Here is a 6,659-nt window from a genome sequence, read left to right as displayed (position 1 = left end):
GTCTCAGGAGGGACAATCCATGGGCAGCCTGGTCAGGATTCCTTGCAGCAGCAGGCAGGGACGGGGCTCAGAACCCTGGCAGAGTGTGACAGCCCGAGAGATCGGGAGTGGGGAGGAGGTGCCACAGCTCAGGGTGTCAAGCAAAGAGCAGGCACGGCTCGGACAGGTTTCGGCTGAGAGAGATGAGGGAGCACAGAGGCACGGACACATCAGGACTCGGGGGAGGTGTCCTGGCGATGGGCTGGGATGGCCCTTGAGGACACAAGGCGGGTAAGTGCTGGCCCCGAGGCAATCGAGGAGTCGGGCCGGCGGGGAGAGGATGAGATCCCGCCGGGCACGGGGGATGGGAACCGGCGCCCCCACACCTGGCGCGGCGTCGAGGCGCAGCCACGCGGCGGGGCCGGCCGCGGAGAACTACAGCCCCCAGCGTGCCATGCGGGGCGGCGAGAGACACGCGCCTGCGCGAGGGGGCGCGGCGGGTCGGAAGCCCCGCCCCCGGCGGCGGCGGGCGGCGCTGCGGTTGGGCGGCGGCGCTGCCGCTCAGCGCGGGGTCGGGGGTCAGAGTGCGGGCGGTGAGTGGCGGTGCCGGGCACTCGTGGTGCGGAGTGCGGGGCGCGGGGCCCGGCCGGGCCGGGGCGGCTCCGCCGCGGGGGTGGTGCGGGAGGCGGGCGGCGGCTCGGCCCAGCCCTGCGGGGCCCGGCCGGCGCGGGGGGCCCCTCAGGCCTGGCGGAGACGTGGGGCCGCCGTGGCCCGGGGCGGGGGGAAAGGCCCGGCGCGGAGCGGGGGCGCGGCCCGGCCCCCCGCGGCGGCGGGGCTCGAACCGGGGGCGTGGGGCTGCGGGCCGGGCCGGGCCGGGCAGGGCGGGGGTGCCGGTGCCGGTGAGGACCGGGGGCGGCCCCGGCCCGAGGGGAGGGCGCGGGGTGGCGGCGCCTCGTCCGCTCGACGCCCGGGTTGCCGGGCCCTCCGCGCCCCGGTGCGGCCCGGAACGGAGGTCTGAGGGTGGCTGTGGCAGCAGTCCCCCAGATCCCAGCTGCGGCGGCATCAGTCGCTTTCCGGGCTTGAGGAAGGGAAAACAGCCCGTGTGCCCGGGGGCTGGGCACGGGCTGAGCTGCCGGCAGCAGCAGCAGGAAGGATTTTTTTATGTTTTGGGATGTGGAGGTTCATAGGTGGAGGTAATGAGGGAGTAGGAGGTTTGTTTTGGTGTTTTTTCCCTATATTTTTTACCATATGGGATTGAACTGATCACTTGTCTCAGATCTGGAGAGTGAAGTAAACTTGAGAAAGCTTAGGAGTACAGTCTGTTTACTTGTTTCCTGAGTGGCAGTAGGAATTTCTTCTCCTTTTCATTTCTTGCTGCTATGCTGTTACAGGTGTTTCTTCCAAACTGAGATGTATAAAGAGGTGTTGTCATTTACTGCTGATGTTCTGTCTTTTACAAGTCCTATGTCTGGTGGATTTACGTGGTCATTGCTGGCCTGTTTGCTAATAAGTGTGACATTTGTTTTGCTACTTCTTTACTTACCTAGTTTCTTTATTGAGCTTTTGGTTCCAGAGATGGTAGATTGACAGCTGCTGTTTGGTCTGAACTCTTCTTTCAGCTGTGATGCAGGGGGACCAGCAAGTTTTCAAATATGTTAATGCTTGCACTGTGTCTCAGGAAGGGTGAGGTATACAGAGCTCCAGGAAGGTACATCTCCAAAACACCTGTCCCATCAGATACTGTAAACAGCTGTTTGAGGATTTTACCTGGTTTCTTTTTGATGGTAACTTGAATAGATTTTGTCCTGTAGTGTCTTTTTGCAACACTGTAGCATCTCATATCACTTGATATTAAAGTTGGCATCTGAACTTTTAATAAAGAATGAATAATTCTGAAATTCAGTAGATGTTAAAAGTCTAGTTGATTAGTCCCCTGCGTAGGCTTGGGAAATTTGATTTCAGATGGTGTTTTTTACTTCAGATATTTTTGTTTCCATTTTAGAGCACTGGATTCTGCCCTTTGCCACTGAATTTTCACATTAATTTACAGTGTGGACTAAATGTTTGTTTTGTTTCAAAGAGCAGCCCTGTGGCCCTTTTATGCATTCTTGTTCATCTCAAACTTTGGGTTGCTCTCCATGAATAGTGTGTTTGGTTTGGGTTTTTTTGTAAAGTTAGTGTGTCTAGACAGATTTGAGTAGTACCAAAATCCAAAAGAAGAAAGTGATTAAAGCCTTTTAAAAAATGCCCATGTGCCTGATGCTAAATAAAGAAGACCTTGGATTGAATAAACACTGATAGGACCTAAAGTTTCTGTTCTGCACTTGGGACATACTTCAGTTTGCTTTCTTCAGAGGGCCTGATTACAGCTGGTTTGGTGCTTATCTTGTTTCGATTCTGTTAACTTTGGTAGGCATTGCTTTTATTTATTTTTTAACCCTCTTAAATTTTGGAAATAGAGTTCTGGAAGATACTTAAATGTGTGGAGTATTTGCATTTTACTCTGTCTCCGTGTCAGTGCTGTGGCCACCTGCAGTGGAGGGCCCCAAGGCTGTGGAGTGCGGGTGTGGTGACATCCAGGTAAATGCTGCAGGACTGCCCACAGTGCCTGGGCTTACAGGGGAGCATGGAAGCAGCTGTGCTTTTGTCTCAAGTCTCTCTTGAATCTGAAGAAGGTATTTTTGCTAGAAGTGATCCTCCTGAGACTCCTGGTGTTTCACTGTAGTAGTGATGAGCAACGCACCAGTGTGGTGCCATAGGGGAAGAATTGGACAAGTTGAGGCTGTCAAGACATAACCTAGAGCAGAGGTGCTGGCTGTGCTAGGGACCATTTGGATCATTTCCCTTCCCTAAGAGAAGTGATCTTAGCTGGCCTCAGGCCAGCTGAAAAGTTATATTCTCCCTAGATGTGTTGTATAGGTAAAGCTACTTCTCTTCCAACCAAAATTTTTTTTTTAAACTTCAGCTGTATTTGTTACAATCTATTTTTTTTTCTGTGGTTGAATATTAGGGTGAACATCTTCCCTGGCAGATTTTCTGGGCTGAGACTGGGTTGTGTGGAAACCATGCCCCACTGTAGCTGCTACCCTGCTTGGAGCTTTTGCCAGTGTACCAAGACACAGCTTTGGCTTGCTTTTAACACTTCTGGAGCTCATTTGTGAAGATCAGAAGTTACCAGTGTATTAAGCAATGCAAATCTTGTTTCCCTGAATCCAGGCTGAGATTCATTTGGGACTCTCAGGTGTTAACTTATATTTTTCAGATAACGAAGGTGCGCAGCTGTATAAGTGGTTTGAGGAACTGTGGCATCCATGTGTATGAAAATGAAGTAGTTATGTGTGCCAGATACCATTAAACAAAGGGTGGCCTACTATGTCTCCTTTCCACTAAATTGGGCCAATGTGCAATAGTAGCTTTTACTGACTAGATGCGTAGTAGCTACAAATCTCTAGCTCCTGGCACTGGGAGCTGTGTTGAGGATAGGGAGCACTGAAGTGCCATAAATTTCAGAACTTATCTCAAAGACCAGGGCTGGGAAAGTTTGAATGAAAACTAAGACATGTTATTTTTTGACAGCGAATGGATTGACCATTGGAACGAGCTGTTTGAAGGTAGAGGGGAAGCTCCAGTCTTCATGCTGCAATTCAAGGCCAGAGACTTTTCTGAAAGGTGTTCAAGCCTTTGGGCTCAACTAAGGAAATGGAAACTTTAGGGCCAGCATTACCTGAGGTTGAGACCAGATGGTCTGGTGGGCTTTGTGAATTCAAGTTTAATGTGTCTATGCTGCTAGAGCTAAGATAACTTCTCCATTCTCTCATGCCATCCCAGGTGTCTCTGTCCTGGTCTGAGTACGTGGGTTGGTGAGCAGCTGAGCTGACCAACAGCCCCAGTGGCTCATCTCATTCCTGCTTCTGCCAGTGTGGGCTCTTCCTCTTCTTTGAGCTTTGCTGTTCATCCAGCCTGGCCCTGAGCTAATTCGTCTCACTAAACTAGCCAGAAACTATCTTGTTTTAATTGTGTTTTATTCTGGCTGTGTGAGTCCTTTTATAGGTTCCTGTGGTTGAATCGGCTCGCAGAAGGGCCAGACAAGCTCAGGAACTGGTGTAACGTAATTAGCAGGAGAGCAAGACTGAGAGGGAAGGACAGGCCTGCCTCCTTTTGGCCTCCCAGAGCTGTTGGCTTGGTTAACCTCATTTTGTGTAGTTTCACACTGGTGCATTTTCTTATGGCTCCCAGGCAGAGGCAGGAGATTGGACTAGAGGATTTTTGGTCTGATCCCGTGCAACTGTTCTTTTCCTTAATAGCAAATCTGTTCTTCCTCTTTGGCTTTTGCTGTATGTGTCCCTGTTATTGCTTCTTTGTTTTAATTTTTGTTCTTTCCTTTCTCTACATTTCTTCTAAGTGACCAGTCCTTTGCTGTGTGGAACTTCTGCAGACTCCAGCTTAGACCCGTTTGCTCATCTGCAGTTACTCTTGGAGAAGGTTTAAAAATACACAGCAAAGCCTGTCTTAGGAGACCAGTCAAGGAGCTGACGAAAGTGGGTTGCCTAGCAGAGGTGGCCTAATAAAATTGGAGTGGAATTGTACTGTGCATCTTTGGGACGGCTTCTGGGTGGTCTGTTCAGACAAATTCGTGTCCTGCTGGTGTGGAGTCTCGTGTGGGTTTCAGTGTGTTGTCAAGTGAACTGAGATGTGTTTGTTTCCCAGCTTTGTAGGGTGCCATAGCTGCAGCAAGCGCTTCCCTAAGTAATCAGCGCCTTCGGCCTTGCACATTGTGATCTCACAAGCCATCGCGTCTGTGATGTCACAATGGAAGAGATTCTGGTGCTGTGACATGTGTGCTCGTGCCTTTGACTAATCAGCCAAGGAACCCAGCGGCAAGAATGAGCTCAAGAAATGGGAGAGACCTTCCTTAACCCAAGAGTGCCCTCCATCCTTTAGTCAGCCTTTTCCATGTTCACTTATCTCTTCCATAATGACCATACAGAGGGAAACCAGTGCCTGTGTAGGGTGAATTATTTTTATTTTTTTCAGTTGACCTACCAAGATGCATGTTTCTCCCAGATGAGCAGTTGCCCAACTCTCCTCCTGTACCCCTCATTCTTTTCTGTTGTTCCCCTCACTTGTATTGCTTCTAATTTTAGACTGTAAGTTCTTGAGAACAGGGACCTCCTCATCTGTAGTGGGAAGAGCCTGAGTGTGATTGTGGAGTACTGTAAAAACAAAATGATGAATGCCAAGTTGTATCTGAGCTGAGCAATGATGGGGCAGCGTATAGACGTGCCATGACAGTACAGATTTTCCAAAACAGGCGTGGTTGTCTAGCAGTGCTGGAGACAAACCCAGCCAAACGTGAAGGGAGTGCAGCCGTGAAGTGTACTGTTCTCATGTTCCAGTGATGATACTGTGAGGTTAACAAATTAAAGAAAGAAGCAAATCTACCTGTCTAAAATTGTGTTACTTTATTAAACAGTTCTAAAAGCTTTGTCTTTTGTTATTTGTTTTACTTTATGTTGGTTGGTTTTTTTTGCAAGTTTGAGTGGTAAGAGTGGATAAGCTGGTCTTGTTCATAGTCTCTTGTTTCCTGCCTCACAGGCTAGCCAGGTGCTGTCATTTTTGTACTGTAGTTCATCTAATGAAATATTTGGGTTTAGGTTAAGGTTGATTAAAAAACACCCTGAGTTATCTCTATTGTTCTTCAGTTATATTTTCACACAAGTGAAATATGGGCTCACATTTGACCTCTGAGTATGCATTTGAACAGCTACCAAAATTGAAGTCCTGCATTTTTTGTTATACTGTGTTCCAGGTGTCACTAAATGTGTGCAATTTTGTTCTACAGAAAGCATCTCTATTACCCTAACTTTTTTTCCTCCACAATTCAATAAAATAGACAAACCTGACTTACATTTTTGATTGGTTTTTGTTGCTCTAGCCTTGAGTTCAGTTGTCTGTTGGAGGCCAGGAGTCACAGCTGCCCCTACCTAGGTTTTGCACAAATAATAAACTGAAGCATTTTACTCCCAGAGCTTGCTTGCTTTTGTTTTTTAATTTCAGTTTCTCTTGTAGTTTAGGTTAGTGGGGGGTTTTCTTACTTGTTTGTTTTGTAATATGGTGGAGGGCTGTCTTGTCATAATGAAGTAATTTAACATGTGAGTGAAGGCTCTCATAAAATGTAAGTTCTTGGGTCACCCTGCCAATGTGAAGTTAGGTGTTGTCTTCCTGCCCCTTCCCTACTCAGTTTATCAAACTGGAAAGTAAAAGGGAATATTTTGGGCTCAAAGGCAAACTGTAATTTTAATTAGATGTAGTTGTAAAAAGTTCATATTTATGTTTTGTGCCAGAAGTCATTAAGCTCAAGTTCTTAGTAGACTAATTTTTCCTGCCATTGATGAATTTGACTCCTCTGGAGCTTGTGTGGTGCACATCTCTCTCTGTGGCTTTGGGGCTGCCCTGCAGGCCCGGGACAGCATTTGCACTGCCCTGCTGGCTCTTGTCACCAGCATTCTTCACGTGGCAGGAGTTCCCTGTCTTGTTCCTTGCTGCTTTGGTTGTCCCTAAGCAACCTTCCCAGTGGGAAGCCTGGCGTGCAGCAGCCACCAGTGCAGATTCTCCGCTTCACACTCAGTGGGGCCCTGGCAAGGCTGGTGGCTACAGCTGACACTTGCCTTTCTCTTGGC

At 48.7% G+C, this 6,659-nt stretch overlaps 1 protein-coding gene across 3 annotated transcripts in view; it reads left to right on the top strand.

Moving 5' to 3' along the window:
- The first annotated feature begins 495 nt into the window (after positions 1 to 495).
- Positions 496 to 6,659, top strand: part of ERI3 (ERI1 exoribonuclease family member 3) — a 129,151-nt gene continuing 122,987 nt past the window's right edge. For 2 of the 3 annotated variants that reach the window (XR_009114813.1, XM_058030299.1), the window contains exon 1: positions 496 to 572. The gene's annotated coding sequence lies outside the window, so the exon portion shown is untranslated. The other variant, XM_058030300.1, reaches the window with a different exon arrangement.

Source organism: Melospiza georgiana, chromosome 9 (genome assembly GCF_028018845.1).
Source record: "Melospiza georgiana isolate bMelGeo1 chromosome 9, bMelGeo1.pri, whole genome shotgun sequence".
NCBI lineage: Eukaryota > Metazoa > Chordata > Aves > Passeriformes > Passerellidae > Melospiza > Melospiza georgiana.
Note: the sequence above shows the minus strand (reverse complement) of the source record. Positions and strands in the feature narration are given on the sequence as shown.